This window comes from Berghia stephanieae, chromosome 12, assembly GCF_034508935.2.
Source record: "Berghia stephanieae isolate SIO BIC M18660-M18661 chromosome 12, UCSD_Bste_1.3, whole genome shotgun sequence".
In the NCBI taxonomy this organism is placed as follows: domain Eukaryota; kingdom Metazoa; phylum Mollusca; class Gastropoda; order Nudibranchia; family Aeolidiidae; genus Berghia; species Berghia stephanieae.
In genome coordinates this window covers 5,543,341-5,565,858 of record NC_088371.1, presented here as the reverse complement: position 1 = coordinate 5,565,858, position 22,518 = coordinate 5,543,341, and the positions used below count along the sequence as shown (strand labels likewise).

The 22,518-nt window shown below is 36.1% G+C and overlaps 1 protein-coding gene across 2 annotated transcripts in view; it reads right to left on the bottom strand.

Annotated features, from left to right (window-relative positions):
• Window positions 1–22,518, bottom strand: part of LOC144957779 (acid-sensing ion channel 1-like) — a 306,131-nt gene that overhangs the window by 162,144 nt on the left and 121,469 nt on the right. The window lies entirely within an intron of this gene.

The window sequence follows — 22,518 nt, the reverse complement described above, 5'->3', positions numbered from 1 at the left end:
GCTCTTGCCCATTTCCTTGTGAGTTCATTGTAGTGGATTGTGATCGGTATAGATAGTATGCGCTTGGCCAAGGAGTTCACAACATTGCCATCCGGAAGAATAACGGACCAACACACAAACTCTGTGTAACCACGAACTTTTATAGTCTGGTTAATACAGTTTAGTGAGAACAACTCACAAACGCGGGTGGCAAAAACAATAACAAAGGCCTGAGTGACGTCATCTTCGAACTATCTATAGATAGAATGAAGTTGACGTCACTCGGGTCTTTGTTATTGTTTCTTTTTTTTCTCTCTGTAAATTTGGATTATTGTACAATAGTCTACGACTCATTGCCGTGTCCTTATTTACAAATCTGCTACTTTAAATTGTTGTGGCCTTTTTATTGTAATGGAAATAATATCATACCGACGTGCACATAAGTACAGGTCAGATACCGGAACGCAATTATGGACTTGATATAACGTTGCTTGCAATGGAAACTGTATTTGCTTGGTTTGAGAATATATGTGACCCATCGTCTCAAAACGGTATTATGTCGGAACGAACCATATGCTTAAAATCTGAATTAAATGTTATACTGGTCAAAAATATAAATTGTTGGCATTAACACGCTAAAATATGGTATCCATTCTCCTCAATAAAACATACAAACTCAACACAAGTCTGATATTTCTGGCTATAAATTCAATTTTCAATATCTTAGCCATCCCGACTTAATACCGTTTCGAGGCGAAGGTCAAATATTTCAATTACAACCATCAGGGTTATCAGACCAGTAGAAGAGTTCAGGTTGTCTCAAACTAATAGACAGTATGCGCTTGGTTAAGAAGCTCACAACATTGCCATCCGGACAAACACACAAAATATGTGTAACCTTGAAGAACGTTTATAGTCTGGTTAATACAGTTTAGTGAGAATTAGTCATAAACGCGGATGGCAAAAAACAATAACAAAGACCTGAGTGACGTCATCTTCATACTATCTATACAAAATTAATTATACTCGTACAAAACAACAATATAAAACAAAGCTATAGATAATTGCTTTCGATTATCGGACGTGCCATTATGTGCATTTAAATTACACACCTTGTCAATGTAAGCCATTGTGTTGGTCCTTGCATACTCTTGCTAACAAATATCATTTGTGTCAAATTAAGAAATTAAGGAGCAGGCAGTTGGCGTCACTAAGGTTTCTGTTATTGCTTTTTGCCATCCGCGTTTATGAGTAATTCTCACTAAACTGTATTAGCCAGACTATAGATAGTATGCGCTTGGCTAATGAGTTCACAGCATTGCCATCCGGAAGTATAACGGACCAACACACAAAACTGTGTGTAACCATGATCATTTATAGTCAGGTTAATACAGTTTAGTGAGAATTACTCATAAACGCGGATGGCAAAAAACAATAACCAAGACCTTAGTGACGTCAACTTCAAATTATCTATAAACGTTCAAGGTTACACATAGTTTTGTGTGTTGGTTCGTTATATTTCCGGATGGCAATGTTGTGAGATTCTTAGCCAAGCGCATACTATCTATAAAAGATAATGATCGGAACATTCAGTGTGTATGAAAGGTGCCAGTCAAAGCAAGAAAGAAACATATAAGAGAAATAGCATTCCAAAAAATTAGTCTACCTCGACGATTTATTGTGTCATCGCGTTTTTGACGATTTAGTGTAGATATTCACAATGCGTTTGAATGCCGGTACCACCCGTACCGATTCGCCTAGCAGCCTGACATTTGACCTTTTTAAAATAACGTTTTAATTAGGATTGTATTCGCAACAGAGTGATTTTGTTGTCAAGATCATTGCCAACGCATTTTGGTTGACACAGCAACGAACATTTATTAGGAATGCTGTGTAATTCTGAAATAGGATTCAATAGTCTGATGCCACGTAACGTCCGACCAGCAACGAGCAGTTTTGGTTCTAAATAGAGAAAATCGGTACTTTTTATTCTTCATGCTGGTTAGAACTTTTTCAAAAATCATATGATCAGAATGTATAAAATTCAAAACATGATCAGATTTTTAATGTTTTTTCCCTTCTGGATACACTGTTATGCTCGTCGGAGAAGTATTTCATAAGGGCCTTCGCCATTGTTCCGATAGTTTAGAACTAGTTACTAAGTTACTATGCGTCATTACTATGGGTAAAATGACGTCGAGACTGTTGAAGCGTATTCACACTTGTGTAATCATTGGTTGATTCACAGCAAGTGTTCACGTAAAATGACATGTTTTCTGAATTCAATGGGCATGATCTATAGATAGTTCGAAGATAACGTCACTCAGGTCTTTGTTATTGATTTTTGCCATCCGCGTTTATGAGTAATGCTCACTGAACTGTATTAACCTGACTATAAACGTCCAACGGATACACACAGTTTTGTGTGTTGGTCCATTATACTTCCGGATGACAATGTTATGAGCTTCTTAGCCAATTGCATACTATCTATATTAACTTTCCATGTGCTCGAGGTCATTGGTCACATTGCAAAATGTACTCAAAGTGACCCACTTAGTGAAAAGTGTTCACAGCTTTTTAAATATCTAATATCACGATTGGTCATTTGGGCCAGCTTGACACATGGGTATGTTTATAACATTTGTAAACAAAGCAGCATGTTTACATTTGTTAAGAAATATCCATCCATTGGACAGCAACAAATCATGTGATTGATGACCCGGTTGGACGAAAACATGAATATAGATCGCTCCCGTTGTTTTATCTCGGCTGGGTAAACCAGACGACTATAGATAGTATGCGCTTGGCCAAGGAGTTCACAACATTGCCATCCGGAAGTATAACGGACCAACACACAAACTCTGTGTAACCATGAACTTTTATAGTCTGGTTAATACAGTTTAGTGAGAACAACTCAAACGCGGATGGCAAAAACAATAACAAAGGTCTGAGTGACGTCATCTTCGAACTATCTATAGATAGTATGCGCTTGGCTAAGAAGCTCAAAACATTGCTTCTCGGAAGTATAACGAACCAACACGCAAAATTATGTGTAACCATGAACTTTTATAATCTGGATAATGCAGTTAAGTGAGAATTACTCATAAACGTGGATGGCAAATAAAAACAATAACAAAGGCCCGAGCGACGTCAACTTCATTCTATCTATATGTGAATTTCAAATTACTTCTTCTGCATATTTTTGTTGTCAGGTATCACGATGTAATTCCTTCATGTCATAAGTGTGTCAAAATATTGTGATATACACTCACTGTTTCAACCGATTCGGATTTTTGGCAATGACAAAAGCTGTCGACCAAACATTGAGAGGAATCAATCTAAAACACTTTTCATTTTTTCTTAATGGGTTTGAACGAGAGAATAGATAGAATGCGCTTGGCTGAGAAGCTCACAACATTGTCATCCGGAAGTATAACGGACCAACACACAAAACTATGTGTAACCTTGAACGTTTATAGTCTTGTTAATACAGTTTAGTGAGAATTACTCACAAACACGGATGGCAAACAGCAATAACAAAGAGATGAGTGACGTCAACTTCATACTATCTATAAATAATTATACTTCCCTCGCCAAATGTTTAATACTGCGCGATCATAGCCGTAAAATGTTCCATATTAGCATATTCTCGGAATATAAGACTCTGTTTGAACCTTTTTTATTTTATAGTAGCTCAATAAGATTTAAGGATTGACAGAAAGGGCTAAATGGCACAAAAATATCTTAAGAACTAAAGCCGCAATATCCACTAAATGTGCTCAAAGGATCCTTGACCAACAGCAACACGTAACATGTAGAACGAGCATGACGCTTGTTAGGAGATATTACAATTTTTTGTTCCGACAGAGACAACGCTGTTAACGGCCAGGTACTCATTATACAACGGAGTACGGTGAGTGATTGTAAGTAAAAAGCCTTTTCCAAGGCTCAGCTATGCGCCGCGCGAGGCTCGAACCCAGGACCTTCCGATCCGAAAGTGACGAGACCACATAACCACACACAAAAAATATTATTCTAGCTGGTTAATGCTTAGTCATGGTTGTCAGTTTTGATACGGGGGTTAAATGGAGCGGCGGGTATAGATAGTATGCAGATGACGTCACTCAGGCCTTTGTTATTGTTTTTGCCATCCGCGTTTGTGAGTTGTTCTCACTAAACTGTATCAACTTGACTATAAAAGTTCATGGTTACACAGAGTTTGTGTGTTGGTCCGTTATACTTCCGGATGGCAATGTTGTGAACTCCTTGGCCCAGCGCATTCTATCTATAGATAGTTCGAAGATGACGTCACTCAGGTCTTTGTTATTGTTTTTTGCCATCCGCGTTTATGAGTAATGCTCACTGAACTGTATTAACCTGACTATAAACGTTCATGGATACACACGGTTTTGTGTGTTGGTCCGTTATACTTCCGGATGGCAATGTTATGAGCTTCTTAGCCAAACTCATACTATCTATAAAAAAAAAAACGGATTTGTTGTTAAGAGGCATATATATATATATATATATATATATATATATATATATATATATATATATATATATATATATATATATATATATATATGTGACCCTTGTCTCAAAACGGTATTATGTCGTGATGATTAAAATGCTGAATATCTAATTTATAGCCAGAAATTTAAAATTGGTTGAGTTTGTGGTATGTTTTATTGGGGAGAATTAATGTCATATTTTAGTGTGCTGACTAGCAATAATTCAGAATTTTAACCAGATTAGCTCAAATTCGACTTTTTAGCGCGTGGTTCAACCCGACATAATACCGTTTTGAGACGATGGGTCACATAATATCGTGACGTCACTTCCCTCGCAATGACGTATATATATATATTGGGACGAGAGGTCACATTCCAGTCATTTTGTGGGTTTGTTTGTACTTTGGCGGTCTTGTCTTGTCTTGTTTTGATATTAACTCACTCAATCCTAACACTATCTATAGATAGTATGCGCTTGGCTGAGAAGCTCATAACATTGCCATCCGGAAGTATAACGGACCAACACATAAAACTGTGTGTATCCATGAACGTTTATAGTCAGGTTAATACAGCTCAGTGAGCATTACTCATAAACGCGGATGGCAAAAAAAAAAAACAATAACAAAGACCTGAGTGACGTCATCTTCGAACTATCTATATCCGTAGCATTCCCGGGTTACTTTTACCCCATGCCTATTCATTACATTTTTCTGAGACAAATTATAGGCGTATCATCAAAGCTAATCTTTTTAGCTTTTACATGTTAATGGTAGTTGAATAAAACTATCTATGTACATGTTCATTTTGAATACAGTCTTTCCTGTTTTGAAAAGTAGAAAAAATCTCTAGGACTGAGTGAGTTAAGTCGACACTCCGTGGTTCGGAGATAATTTCGACTGTGGTATGACACTCGACCCCCTGACCTGTATGTCCTTGGTTCGAGTCCGTCGTCGTGGGCGACGCAAAGTTGTGTCCTTGGTAAAGGCTTTTTACTCTCGTTCTTTCATCCTATTCATTTTTTAAATGAGTGCGATTGCATTTTATCTGATGATAGTAGTCCTTAAGTAGTCCTCAGAGGTTTCTATTGATAGTTCAAAGATGACGTCACTCAGGTCTTTGTTATTGTTTTTTGCCATCCGTGTTTATGAGTAATGCTCACTGAACTGTATTAACCTGACTATAAACGTTCATGGATACACACAGTTTGTGTGTTGGTCCGTTATACTTCCGGATGGCAATGTTATGAGCTTCTTAGCCAAGCGCATACTATCTATAGATAGAACAAAGTTGACGTCACTCGGGTCATTGTTATTGTTTTTTTGTCATCCGCGTTTATCCCTAAACTGAATTATCCAGACTATAATCTTTCAAGGTTACACATAGCTTTCTGTGTTGGCCCGTCATAGATAATATGCGCTTGGCTAAGAAGCTCACAACATTGTCATCCGGAAGTCTAGATAATATGCGCTTGGCTAAGAAGCTCATAAGATTGTCATCCAGAAGCATAACGGACCAACACACACACAACTGTGGGTAACCATGATATTTATAATCCGTTTAGTGAGAATTACTCATGAACGCAGATGGCAAAAAACAATAACAAAGACCTGATTGACATCAACTTCATTCTATCTATAGATAGAACGAGGTCCTCGTTCTATCTATAGATAGAATGAAGTTGACGTCAATCAGGTCTTTGTTATTGTTTTTTGCCATCCATGTTTATGAGTAGTTCTCACGAAACTGTATACAAGTTCATGGTTACACATAGTTTTGTGTGTTGGTCCGTTATACTTCCGGAAGGCAATGTTATGAGCTTCTTAGCCAAGCGCATATTATCTAGACTTCCGGATGACAATGTTGTGAGCTTCGTAGCCAAGCGCATATTATCTAGACTTCCGGATGACAATGTTGTGAGCTTCGTAGCCAAGCGCTCACTAAACTGTATTAACCACACTATAAAAGTTCATGGTTACACACAATTTTTTTATGATTTGATACATTATATTTCCGGCTGACGAAATGGTGTGAGTGTTTTGGGTGAACGCACAGTATCATAATGCCGATCGGCTCAAGTATTTTCCCGTCTGCTTTATTACTTATTGTTATTACTCTACATAGTCTGCTTTCGTTGTATGATTTGTTGTTTCTGTTTTTATTGTTATTGTTGTTGTTGTTGTTGTTGTTGTTGTTGTTGTTGTTGTTTTCAAATATATTTCGGTCACTGTGTCAATTTTGTGTTTTGTCAGTATGAACGAGATATAAGATGAATGTGTGTGTGTGTGTGTGTGTGTGTTTGTGTGTCTGTGTGCATGTTAATTTTTGATTTTTTTTTGTCGGCTAACAAAACGCATTGTTCTCAGTTAATAGAGAGAACGAAGTTAACGTCACTCAACTCTTTGTTAATTTTTTAGCCAGCCATTTTTATGAGTAGTTCTCACTAACTTGTTTCAATCAGACTATAAACGTTTAAGGTTGCGCATAAATCTGTGTGTTGGTACGTTATAGATAGAATGCGCTTGGCTAAGAAGTTCACAGCATTGCCATCCGGAAGTTTAACTTCCCAACACACAAAACTGGGTGTAACCATGATCGTTTATAGTTTAGTGAGAATTACTCACAAACGCGAATGGCAAAAAAACAATAACAAAGACCCAAGTGACGTCAACTTCATTCTATCTATATATCTCGCTGACGGATGTTATTAGGGTTTTATTTTAACTAAACGCATATCATTAATAAATGCGCTGACAGGGAACTTTTTGGCTTAAATTATGACAAAGTATTCATAATAGTTCAATAATAGGAATGGATTTTTTTTTTAATAAAACAAAAAAGCTTATATTCTCTGCTTTTATCTGTTTCCCCCTGTTCAGTTTTGCTTTTTTCTCTTCAAGACTTGTGCAATGTCTAATATTCAATTTATTGTTATTTATGTTTTAATGGCATTCAAGCCACACTTGGTCCATTTTCAAGCTCTTATACTCCTGATACGATATGATAATGAAATGAAAATGTTAATGTTGTGTATGTCGCATGCGTGAAAGAAAGAGAGAAAGAGAGAGAGAGAGAGAGAGAGAGAGAGAGAGAGAGAGAGAGAGAGAGAGAGAGAGAGAGAGAGAATGGGTAGGAGTGAGGTGTCTGTTCAATGTTATAGTTATCATATAAGTGTAACTAAATGACAAATTGCCATATTTATGGACAATAAAGATCTATTATTATTATTATTATTATTATTATTATTATTATTATTATTATTATTATTATTATTATTATTATTATTATTATAATAATGATAATAATACATTTAATCTTACACAAACTTTATAGATAAGTTGAACTTAAAAAACTGAAAAAAATGTATATGTGTCCCAACTATCATGGCAACTTCTGTGGTGTAATTGGTAGCACGTCTGACCGGTAAGCGGTAAATCTTAGGTTTGATCCACACTCGAGAAAGACTGATTTTTGGGGGATTTTTTTAAAGTTTGTTTTGTTTTTGTTTGTTTGTTGTTGTTTTTGTTTGTTGTTGTTGTTTTTTTTTTGTTTTTTTTTTTGTTTTTTTTGTTTTTTTTTTTTTTTGGGGGGGGGGGGGGGGGGTTGTTTACTTTCTTGCCTTGTCTTTCATCCACAAGCTTTCAGATCTGTATCTTACACCAGTTCCTGCTCCCAAATTTCTCAATTTCTTAAGTTGAGATTTAAGAATTTAAGTATGTACGAGTATCGGGTTCACACAGACATAAGACCGTTTAAAGACGATTGGTCACATGTATCAGTGTTATTTATTGTCTAGCCAAAATAATAACTGTTTTTCTTACTCACGGCCCGAATAGCCAGAACAATGATATGATATTACAGTACGAACAAACAATGCGTGAGTGAGGCTGCTGGAGTAAAAATTCGATATTCTAGTTTGACGGGAATTGGTTTTCATAATATCATAACCTCATTCACACACACACACACACACACACAAACACATATATATATATATATATATATATATATATATATATATATATATATATATATATATATATAATATTTCAAGTATAATACGCTTCAACAGTCGTAACGTCACTTCCCTCGTAATGACGCATGGTTACTTAGTAACCAGCTCTACACTATCCGAACAATGGCGGGCGCCCTTATGAAATATTTCTCCGACGAGCATAACAGCGTATCCAGAGGAAAAAAACATTATAAATCTGATCATGTTTTGACTTTGATACATCTAATCACATGACATGTGAAAAAGTTCTAGCCAGCATGAAGAATAAAAAGTAATGATGTTCTTTGTATAGAACCACGATGGCCGCCGTTGCTGGGCGACGTGACATCAGACTAGTGAATCCTTATGATCAACTTCTACAATATTTTTTCGAGCATTCGCTCTCATCAGGAAGTGAAAGTGAAACCAGATTGTTGTGTTATCGTACTATTTCGGTTTGGATTTTTTGTTTCTTATAAATGTTTCTGTTTTATTGATTAGATATTTTAAGTATTGTTTACTCGTCGGGATCGGGATGTTCTTTGTCGAGTAATTTCAAAACAAGATACAACCTACACACCTCAACCTTTAGAAACACCAACAAAAAAAAACATCCACAAAACTCAGCGAACATAATATTTGGAAATTAAAAGACAACAAACTAGACCACAGCACATAATAGAAAATTATATCTAAAGCAACAGGATACACACCATCATCAAAACAACGTAGCTTATGTCTGGAAGAAAAATATACTATAATCAAACACCCTTGTGAAGCCACACTCAACACGAAAAATTGACATGTACAACAGCTGTCCACATAGACGAAAACATCTACTAATTAACTACAAACCTACAGAGCCGCTTCAACAAGCAGCAACACACAACAAACCAAACTCATGTAACACACAGTCCTGACGATGGCTGAAATGCCTGAAACATCGATGTAGACTGACTCCAACATTGTGGTAAATATTACAATAATATACATAATATATATATATATATATATATATATATATATATATATATATATATATATATATATATATTGGCCTAACAGATCTATCTGCTATAAGGAAGAATGCATTTAAATTCCGTACTGTCATAACATACAACAGTTCAACAGCATTCCAAACTAAAAATGGTAGAGATATTAATGAATTAAAAATTCGCTAGTGAGGAAACCTTTTTTTGTCTTAAATACTGTGTCTGAGCATTCACAATATGTCAATAATCAAAAGGAATGTTTATTTCGTTAGGGTTTGTTTTTTTTGTTTGTTTGTTTGTTCTTGTTTCATTAGTTTTTATTTTGGGGCGGGGGGGGGGGGGGGGGGGGGGGGGATAAACTTCGAATCTATGGACATATATATATATATATATATATATATATATTATATATATATATATATATATATATATATGACGATTGGTAACATATTAAAGTGGATAAGATACACTGGGCGGGGTCAATTTTCGGGGACCCGGTGGAACCTCGATTGAATGATAGGATCGGTGATAGAGAAAGACGTGGTATTGGGGTCACCTAGGTCCCTGGGGTCAGGGAGGTCAGAGTTATTCGGTATGATAATGTGTATATGGAAATAATAGAATAATATTAATCATAGCCTATGAGTGACGGAGTGGTGTCAGAATATAGGTGACCTGTCGAGTCATTTTGGTATTGTGTTTGGATGAAGCGGTTGGAAAACAGTGAATAAGAAGTCAGCATTAATTCTATAGATAGTTCGAAGATGAAGTCACTCATGCCTTTGTTATTGTTTTTTGCCATCCGCGTTTATGAGTACTTCACACTAAACTGTATTGACCAGACTATAAACGATCATGGTTACACACAGTTTTGTGTGTTGGTCCGTTTTACTTCCGGATGGCAATGTTGTGAACTTCTTAGCCAAGTGCATACTATCTATATTCATGTTTTCGTCCAACCTAGTCATCGATCACATGATTTATTGCTGTACAACGATTGGACATTTCTCAATGTATGTAAACACGCTGCTTTGTTTATGCAAGTTATAAACATAACCATGCTGAGCAAAATGACCAATTGTAACGTTGGAAATTTCTCAAACTGTGAACACGTTTCACTAAGTGGTTCATTTTGAGCACATATTCCAATGTGACCAATGACCTCGAGCACGTGGAAAGTGAATATAGATCATGCCCATTGTACTACATAATATAAACATTATGAGTGAGAGGATGTTTACCGACTTGACACGACCTGCTTGACATCAATATTATATCGCTGCTGTCTCCGCTTTATCTGTTTCTCCCTATCTAATACTTTTACCTCAAAAATAATCAATGTTACTTATTATGTAGTGAGGGCATTAAATAAACATTTGGCCCATTTTCAAGTCCGATTGTTTATTTGCGATTAGCCAAAAATCTCACAACATTGCCATCCGGAAGTATAACGAACCAACACACAAATCTGGAGTAACCTTAAATGTTTATAGTCTGGTTTAAAGATAGTCCGAAGATGACGTCACTCAGGTCTTGTTATTGTTTTTTTTTCCATCCGCGTTTATGAGTAATGCTCACTGAATTGTATTAACCCGACTATAAGCGTTCATGGATACGCACAGTTTTGTGTGTTGGTCCGTTATACTTCCGGATGGCAATGTTATGAGCTTCTTAGCCAAGCGCACACTATCTCTTCGGTTTAGTGAGAACATGGATGGCAAAAAAAAACAACAAAAAACAAAAAAACAAAAACAACAAAGGTCTGAGTGACGTCATCTTCGTTCTATCTTTTAGTTTAAGTGTTAGCATTGACACCATTACGATAATCTATCACCGTGTAGAGTTGATATGTCACACATTGATTTGACAACTGTATCAAGTTACATCTCTATAGGTATAAATCTATAAGATTACCCGGTAAATATATTATGGATTATAACGTATATTTTTATAGGGGAAAAAGTATAATCCTACCACGCTACGCTTCAACGCTAGTATTAATGAAAAGAACTGGTTTTTATTTTAGACTATATTATATCTATGAAAATAAACTAAAAAGTTCATTGAGAGCGGTTATTGCATTTTTAGTCAAGGTGGCAACTGCTGTGGGATTAAAATACTTTTCTAAATCTTTCAAATTTCTTTGTTACTTTTAATTGTTTAAAAAAATCATTTATAAGTTATTAATCACTATTTCTAAATCCATAATTAATCCATAAACGAATTAATCAAAAGATAGAATGAAGTTGACATCACTCAGGTCTTTGTTATTCTTTTTTGCGATCCGTCTTTATGAGTAATTCTCACTAAACTGTATTATCGAGACTATAAACGTTCAAGGTTATACATAGTTTTGTGTGTTGTTACGTTATACTTCCGGATGGCAATATTGTGAGCATCTTAGTCAAGCGAATACTATCCACAGTCTGATTAATACAGTTTAGTGAGAATCCCTCTATGAGAACCAACAATCAGCGGTACAACTAGAAAGCGGAACAACAGAATGGTTCAATGTTACAAAAGGAGTAAGACAGGGATGTATTCTATCACCCCCTTTGTTCAGCATTTACACTGAAGGTATAATGCGAGAGTGGAAAACGATGTCAGGAGAAGTAATTACAAAGAACCTAAAATGCAAGGTCTACCCATAAAAGATCTGAGGTACGCAGACGACACTGCACTATTGTCCACAACACCGGGGGGACTAGAGAATCTAATAACATCTGTAAAGGAACACAGCGAAACCAAAGGCCTTAAGCTGAATATAAAGAAGACCAAAATCATGAATACTGACAAGTGCAAAACAGATGCCATCATAAAAATCAATGGAGAAGAAATAGAAAGAGTAAAGAATTTTGAATATCTTGGAGCCAGGATTGAGTACAACGGGAAATCGGCCCCAAAGATCAGGAGGAGACTAGCAATGGCAAGATCAAAGCTAGAAAAGATGAATAATATCTGGAAAGGGCAGTGCATTCAAACAAAAATCAAAATCCTCAAAAGTGTTGTTTTCCCAACTGCAACATATGGACGCGAAGCGTGGACTATCAGCAAAGCAGAGAGCACAAAGATCACAGCGTTTGAAATGGCATGCTACAGAAAAATACTCAGTATATCATGGACTGAAAAACAAACAAACAAAGAAGTCCTGAGAAGGATCGGAATAAAATCACCAATTCTTCTTCAAACTGTAAAGAAATTGAAACTGAACTATTTTGACCATACGACTCGCCACGAATCATTAGAAAAGCATATTCTGCAGACAAGGGTAGACGGCAAGAGAGGAAGAGGTAGACCAACAAGAAGCTGGGAACAAGATATATGTGAATGGCTGGGAATGACAACAACTCAAGCAAGTAGACTGGCGGAAAATCGTAATCTGTTCCGCAAGAAAGTTCGGGAAGCAACGTCCTACGCAGGATCAGCTGACTAGAGAGAGTGAGAATTACTCATAAAAATGGCTGGCTAAAACCAAAGCATTGAGTCGAATGACATCGATTTCATTCTACATATAAACGTTTAAGGTTACAAGTATTGTGTATATTGGTGCGTTATATTCGGCTGGCGGATAATATGAGAGTTTTAAATAAGCGTATAACATCAATTCCCATCTCTATTTGTTATTTTAATTTATTCTCTCTCTCTCTCTCTCTCTCTCTCTCTCTCTCTCTCTCTCTCTCTCTCTTTTTTTTTTTCTTTTTTCTTCGCCTCTCTCTCTCTCTTTCTCTCTTGCTCTCTCTCTCTCCCCCACCTCTCTCTCTCTCTCTCTCTCTCTCTCTCTCTATCTCTCTCTCTCTCTCCCTTTCATGTGTGTTGCCATCAAATTTTGTATATTATTGTCAAAATCCTAGTAGTAAATAAACGTAAAACTCGAAAACTTTTATCGCAGTAGACCATAAAACAAACAACCCCCCCCCCCCCCGATGATGAATAAAAGAAATCTATTCAGTACACAATATTTATTTTAAGATTGCTTAGAGTCTAGATCTACATTATTTAAACAAACAGATTAAATGAAGCATTATAGGGTGCATTGATTATGAAGCATTTTTGAAAAAAAATTCTATATAAATGTTTATTTTCTTAAATCAATGCGTCCATCATATTTGTTTTATTTATTTGTTTATTTTTACATTTATTTATCCAATCATTTATTTATTATCAATCGATTAACTGATTCATAAACATTACACGTGGCTCATGTGAACCTGTTTGTATCATTATCACGCACACACATTAAATCATAATATCTTATACAACTCAATATTATGTGTGTTAATTTTAGGGCTGCCTGAAACAGGAAGTTATCGACATTGACATCAAAGGCGTTACGTAAATCGGATTAACGAGATTAACGTAATCTCTTATTTAATGATTTTGGTTAGTCAATATGTCAAGGACATAAGATATATAATAATAATAGAAATAATAATATACATATTATATATACGTTTATATATATATATATATATATATATATATATATATATATATATATATATACATTAATGTATAGATTTATGAATTGAGAGATTGAGTGAAAAAGGGTGACCGCACCAACCCCAAAAGTCTTGTCCAATACTTCAAATGGCTCTAACTATCGAACCGCGGCTCAAGATATTTGGATCAAGTATAACGTTGGTCTCTGATTCGTGGATCGCTATAGATAGAATGAAGTTGACGTAACTCGGGTCTTTGTTATTGTTTTCTGCCATCCACGTTTATGAATAATGATTACTTAACTGTATTATCCAGACTGTAAAAGTTCATGGTTACACAGAGTTTTGTGTGTTGGTCCGTTATACTTCCGGATGGCAATGTTGTGAGCTTCTTAGCCAAGCGCATACTATCTATACATATCTTGAAGACTAATAAATAATGAGTTGGTACGCCTTAATGGCCAGTTAAATTACAGAGACAAAATTCAACACTTTAAACTTTAACAACAATGGCTTGGCCACAATTTTTGGTTGCTTGAATAAAAACAATAAGAGCTAACTAAATAAATCTGGAAATGCAAAAAATGTCAACACGAACTCCGTGCTGCTTTGTTCAATGCATTGCCATGCGATGCCAAGCTGTAATGGAACCAGATAGTCAGTGACCACTGTCGGTATAGATAGTTCGAAGATGACGTCACTCAAACCTTTGTTATTGTATTTTGCCAGCCGCGTTTGTGAGTAATTCTAACTAAACTGTATCAACCACACTATAAAAGTTCATATTTACACACAGTTTTGTGTGTTGGTCCGTTATACTTCCGGGTGGCAAAGTTGTGAGCTTCTTAGCCAAGCGCATACTATCTATACACTTGGCTAAGAAGCTCACAACATTGCCATTCAGAAGTATAACGGATAACACATAAAACTATGTGTGACCTTGAACGTTTATAGTCAGGTTAATACAGTTTAGTGAGGATTACTTAAAAACGTTGATGGCGAAAGCAATAACAAATCCTGAGTGACGTCAACTTCATACTATCTATAGATAGTTCGAAGATGACGTCACTCGGGTCTTTGTTATTGTTTTTTGCCATCCGCGTTTATGAGTAATGCTCACTGAACTGTATTAACCTGACTATAGATAGTATGCGCTTGGCTAAGAAGCTCATAACATTGCCATCCGGAAGTATAACGGACCAACACACAAAACTCTGTGTATACATGAACGTTTCTAGTCGGGTTAATACAGTTCAGTGAGCATAACTCATAAACGCGGATGGCAAAAAACAATAACAAAGACCTGAGTGACGTCATCTTTGAACTATCTATAAACGTTCACGGATACACACAGTTTTGTGTGTTGGTCCGTTATACTTCCGGGTGGCAATGTTGTGAGCTTCTTAGCCAAGCGCACACTATCTATACGCTTGGCTTAGAAGCTCACAGCATTGCCATTCGGATAACACATAAACTATGTGTGACCTTGAACGTTTATAGATAGAATGCGCTTGGCCAAGGAGTTCACAACATTGCCATCCGGAAGTACAGATAGTATGCAGATGACGTCACTCAGGCCTTTGTTATTGTTTTTGCCATCAACGTTTATAAGTAATTATCTCTAAACTGTATTAACCAGACTATAGATAGTATGCAGATGACGTCACTCAGGCCTTTGTTATTGTTTTTGCCATCCGCGTTTGTGAGTTGTTCTCACTAAACTGTATTAACCAGACTATAAAAGTTTATGGTTACACAGAGTGTGCGTGTTGGTCGTTATACTTCCGGATGGCAATGTTGTGAACTCCTTGGCCAAGCGCATTCTATCTATAACGGACCAACACACAAACTCTGTGTAACCATGAACTTTTATAGTCTGGTTAATACAGTTTAGTGAGAACAACTCACAAACGCGGATGGCAAAAACAATAACAAAGGCCTGAGTGACGTCATCTTCATTCTATCTATAGTCTGGTTAATACAGTTTAGAGATAATTACTTATAAACGTTGATGGCATAAACAATAACAAATCCTGAGTGACGTCATCTTCATTCTATCTATCCATAGAACCAACACATGTGTAAACTTAAACGTTAAATGATCGTGGAAATCGTGTGATAACTAGTCACCCATTTGGCAAGTTAGAAACAATAACAATGATCAGAGAGATGTTGATTTCATTCACGCTATTGTTTATAAACAACCAAATAAGTTTGTCTGAGCACGTGCGAAGGCGTGTCACAAATTCCGTATATTATATATATATATATATATATATATATATATATATATATATATATTTATATATATATCAGATACCCACGTTGGTGTTTAAGCCATTTTCTATAGATAGTTCGAAGATGACGTCACTCGGGTCTTTGTTATAGTTTTTTTGCCATCCGCGTTTATGAGTAATGCTCACTGAACTGTATTAACCCGACTATAGATAGTATGCGCTTGGCCAAGGAGCTCATAACATTGCCATCCGGAAGTATAACGGACCAACACACAAACTCTGTGTAACCATGAACTTTTATAGTCTTGTTAAAACAGTTTAGTGAGAACAACTCACAAACGCGGATGGCAAAAACAATAACAAAGGCCTGATTGACGTCATCTGCATACTATCTATAAACGTTCATGGATACACACGGTTTGGTGTGTTGGTCCATTATACTTCCGGATGGCAATGTTGTGAACTCCTTGGCCAAGCGCATACTATCTATACTTCAAACGAATTCGCAAACATGGAAGTTCTTAGTTCCACTACGGGAACTCACGCGTGAAATGGGTGCTTAGTGCAATTCCTCGATATTTCCAATATTTAATTTGAAGAAAACAGTTTTTGAACTAAGCTTTGAAATTTTTGCTATATGTGTAGTAGAAGTTACTGTGGTAGTAACAGTAGTAATAGAAGTAGTAGTAGTAGTAGTAGTAGTAGTAGTAGTAGTAGTAGTAGTAGTAGTAGTATTAGTAGTAGTATTAGTAGTAGTAGAAGTAGTTGCAGTATTATTATTATTATTATTATTATTATTATTATTATTATTATATAGTAGTATAGTAGTAGTTAGTAGTAGTAGTAGTAGTAGTAGTAGTAGTAGTAGTAGTAGTAGTAGTAGTAGTAGTAGTATAGTAGTAGTAGTAGTAGTAGTAGAGTAGTAGTAGTAGTAGTAGTAGTAGTATAGTAGTAGTAGTAGTAGTAGTAGTAGTAGTAGTAGTAGTAGTAGTAGTAGTAGTATAGTAGTAGTAGTAGTAGTAGTAGTAGTATAGTAGTAGTATAGTAGAGTAGTAGTAGTAGTAGTAGTAGTAGTAGTAGTAGTAGTAGTAGTAGTAGTAGTAGTAGTAGTAGAGTAGTTAGTAGTAGTAGTAGTATAGTAGTAGTATATAGTAGTAGTAGTGTAGTAGTAGTAGTAGTAGTTGTAGTAGTAGTGGTAGTAGGAGTAGTAGTTGTAGTAGTAGTGGTAGTAGTAGTAGTAGTTGTAGTAGTAGTGGTAGTAGTAGGAGTAGTAGTAGTAGTAGTAGTAGTAGTAGTAGTAGTAGTAATAATAGTAGTAGTAGTAGTAGTAGTAGTAGTAGTAGTAGTAGTAGTAGTAGCATCAGCAGCAGAAATAGAAGGAGGGAAATTGACTTCATTCAGCTATCTGTTTTTGTTTTTTAGACAGCCATTTTAATTTTCAGTTAGGAAGAAACCAATGTTAAAAGTTTAAAACTCATTTATTTATTAAAAGTGTAATTGCGTTTGGCTGCATTATATGGTTTGGCGGATGCTGACTTAGAGATAAAATAAAACTTTCAAAATCTATCAAAGAGGCAGATAATTTAATGAACCATCACCTTGATGGTGTAGAAAGAATTCATGAAAAAGAAATGGAAATTATCAACAATTTAACCCCCCCCCCCCCCCTTCAAAAAAAAACCAAAAAAAAAAAAAACAACAACAACAAAACAAACAAAAAAAAAAAAACAAAAAAACAAACAAACAAAACAAACAAACAAAAATAAAACCCCAAAAAACATGAGCTTTTATATGACGCAATATCCACTTAACGTGCTCAAAACGTTTCACAAGAGGTCCATGTCCCTGACAAACAGCAACAATACACATGTAGAACGAGACATGACGCCTGTTAGGCGATTGTACATTTTTTTTCCAACAGAGTTGGAACTGTTAACGGCCAGTTACTCATTTTACACCTGAGTTCGGTGAGAGAATGTAAGTGAAGAGCTTTTTCCAAAGACTCAACTATGCGCTGAGCGAGGCTCAACTCAGGACCTTCCGATCCGAAAGCGAGTGTCATATCACTAGACCACACGATCGCACATATCGCTTAATGCTTTATCTTAACTTCTACATGAAATACAAAACATATCTCATACTATGAATTCAGTTTTGTTTTTGTTTTTACCATCTGGGAAACAGTTTTCTCAGATTAAATGTATATAGAACTTACAAGTACAAACCAACGTTCGTTCCATCAGCAATAGAAATGTTGAATATTTCATACGGTAGCGCTAGACCAAGGATTGACTGGTTGATTGATTGAATGATTGATTTATTTATTATAAGATCAATTGACCAATTGATAATGATGAAAATATTTAATGTTATAATACAACAAATGTAACAAATTAAACATGAAACGCATCTATGGTTTTTGTGTATGTGTTTATATATATATATATATATATATATATATATATATATATATATATATATATATATATATATATATATATGTGTGTGTGTGTGTGTGTATGCGCGTAAGAGAATGAGAGAGATAGATAGATAGAGAGAGAGAGAGAGAGAGAGAGAGAGAGAGAGAGAGAGAGAGAGAGAGAGAGAGAGTGGGAAGAAGTGAATTATGTTGAATATTATAGTTATCATAAAACGTATTTTATCATGTGTAACTAAATAACAAAAAATTGTCATATTAATTCATGGACAATAAAAATCTTTTAGAATTATTATCATCATCATCATTATCATCATCATCATCATCATCATCATCATCGTCGTCGTCGTCGTCGTCGTTATTATTATTATCATCATCATCATCATCATCATCATCATCATCACCATCATTGATTATTATTACTAAATTAATTAGACTATAAACGTTCAAAGATTATACACACGGATATATGTATTGACACCTTACATCCGATTGGGGATGTTGTGAGTATTTTACCATAACGCATAGCATCAATCGTTTAACTCATCATCGAATACGAACAGACAAACAGGAAAGAAAAAAAATAAAAATCTTCCAGACAGGAAGTGAAAGCTATTTTTCCACAGATTAAATTACCTCACCTGCACAACCAACGAGATTACCAGTTTCTTTCATGACTGTTTCTATAACAATGTAAACATAACAATCTGCCACATCAGCAACAGCAAAAACAACAAACATGTCTCATCCAATTTTACATTTTCGGGATACGTTTGTTTTTGTTTTGTAAATGCCGACGTTTTTTTCGTGGATTTAAAAACTGGGATAAACATCACCTTTTTTCTTTTAAATTTTGGCTATAATATTATTTATTACCCTTTTTTAGCGACGCGTGAATAGCTCAGTGCTGTGGTCTTAGCTTCATTTTAATCTTTTTTAAAATTTCTTTTCTACTTTTTTTTCTTCTAAGCGCCCTGAGCACATTTGAGTGGGAATGTGCGCTTTATGAATGCTTCATTATTATTATTATTATTATTATTATTATTATTATTATTATTATTATTATTATTATTATTATTATTATTATTATTATTATTATTATTATTATTATTATTATTATTATTATATTATTATTATTATTATTATTATTATTATTATTGTTATTATTATTATTACTATTATTATTATTATTATTATTATTATTATTATTATTACTATCATTAAAATTACTATCATTATTACTATCATTAAAATTACTATTATTATTATTATTATTATTATTATTATTATTATTATTATTATTATTATTATTATTATTATTATTATTATAAGACCCGACAAGTACCGAGTTTGAATTTCCGCCGTGTTGTGTGTGGCATTGAGCAAGTCACCTCGCCCTGACTCACTTTGCAGCAGACAGACTTCACTACGGCTTACACCTGGAATATTTCAATCTTCCCTTGGTACCGGGTATCTCAGTTGGTAGAGCACTTGCTTCACACGCAAAGGTACCAAAATCGATCCCTTGGTACCGGGTATCTCAGTTGGTAGAGCACTTGCTTCGCACGCAAAGGTACCAAAATCGATCCCTTGGTACCGGGTATCTCAGTTGGTAGAGCACTTGCTTCACACGAAAAGGTACCAAAATCGATCCCTTGGTACCGGGTATCTCAGTTGGTAGAGCACTTGCTTCACACGCAAAGGTACCAAAATCGATCCCTTGGTACCGGGTATCTCAGTTGGTAGAGCACTTGCTTCACACGCAAAGGTACCAAAATCGATCCCTTGGTACCGGGTATCTCAGTTGGTAGAGCACTTGCTTCACACGCAAAGGTACCAAAATCGATCCCTTGGTACCGGGTATCTCAGTTGGTAGAGCACTTGCTTCACACGCAAAGGTACCAAAATCGATCCCTTGGTACCGGGTATCTCAGTTGGTAGAGCACTTGCTTCACACGCAAAGGTACCAAAATCGATCCCTTGGTCCCGGGTATCTCAGTTGGTAGAGCACTTGCTTCACACGCAAAGGTACCAAAATCGATCCCTTGGTACCGGGTATCTCAGTTGGTAGAGCACTTGCTTCACACGCAAAGGTACCAAAATCGATCCCTTGGTACCGGGTATCTCAGTTGGTAGAGCACTTGCTTCACACGCAAAGGTACCAAAATCGATCCCTTGGTACCGGGTATCTCAGTTGGTAGAGCACTTGCTTCACACGCAAAGGTACCAAAATCGATCCCTTGGTACCGGGTATCTCAGTTGGTAGAGCACTTGCTTCACACGCAAAGGTACCAAAATCGATCCCTTGGTACCGGGTATCTCAGTTGGTAGAGCACTTGCTTCACACGCAAAGGTACCAAAATCGATCCCTTGGTACCGGGTATCTCAGTTGGTAGAGCACTTGCTTCACACGAAAAGGTACCAAAATCGATCCCTTGGTACCGGGTATCTCAGTTGGTAGAGCACTTGCTTCACACGCAAAGGTACCAAAATCGATCCCTTGGTACCGGGTATCTCAGTTGGTAGAGCACTTGCTTCACACGCAAAGGTACCAAAATCGATCCCTTGGTACCGGGTATCTCAGTTGGTAGAGCACTTGCTTCACACGCAAAGGTACCAAAATCGATCCCTTGGTACCGGGTATCTCAGTTGGTAGAGCACTTGCTTCACACGCAAAGGTACCAAAATCGATCCCTTGGTACCGGGTATCTCAGTTGGTAGAGCACTTGCTTCACACGCAAAGGTACCAAAATCGATCCCTTGGTACCGGGTATCTCAGTTGGTAGAGCACTTGCTTCACACGCAAAGGGACCAAAATCGATCCCGAGTGCAGTCGAGATTATATTGTCCCCCCCCCCGACCCCCTGTCCACCCAACAGTAAATGGGTAGCTTGGTTTGTTTGATCTGGCGGAGAGTACTTTGCGATAAACTAGTGTCCTATCAAAAGGGTAGCAAACAATTGCTATTGTCCGTTTCACGCTATAGGTACCGGGATTAACTCCGGCAACCATGGGCCTGGTGGATCTGAATGACTTCTTTTCTTTATGTTTTGGAATAATCCCGAAAGACGAATTATTCCTTGTGGGTTCTTATAGGAAAATGTATCTATTATGCGGCTATGTGGTCTTGTGGTATGACACTAGCTTTCGGATCGGAAGATTCCTGGGATCGAGCCTCACTCGGCGTATAGTTGAGTCCTGCAAATGACTCTTTACTCAGATTCTCTCTCATACTCAAGGTGTAAAATGAGTACCTGGCCGTTTACAGCGTTGTCTCTGTTCGAAAAAAAAACCCCATTTTATTATGGCCTAACAGGCGTCATATTAATCTCGTTCTACATGTAACGTGTTGCTGTTGGTCAGGGATACTTTGTAAAGCGTTTTGAGCAGGTTTAGCGGATATTGCGCTATACAAAAGCTCATGTTTGTAAACATTTTTTTTTTATTATTTGAAAGAAAGTCAATCTCACATCGGTTAAAAATAAACTGAAGACATTATAAAACTAGAGAGGATTGTTTTTATTGTTAGTTTTATATTTCAAACCTGTTAAGCTGCGAGTTTTAACGAGCATTTTCTAAACGCAGAGCTTAAAGAGTGAAATAAAATCCGTTATAAGTTAGAGAAATATTCAATTTATTGTTTTTTGCAAACTTTACGCCCACAGTTGTTAGAAACAGGAATTCATGATCTTTAATGATTGTGTACGAACAATGTGACTCGTTGAATGTCTTGTTTTGTAGTTCTATGAGGATAATACAAAAATTTACATTTTAAGATGATAAGTAGGATATATTGTGTTACCTACGAGTATTTTGTCCAATTCGTGCATCAAAATGCCACTCCCCCTCAAATAAAAAAAGAAAAAAGAAAAGGGCATATTGATATTAGTCAACAAAAACAATTTGTGACGTCACACCGTCAAGAGTTG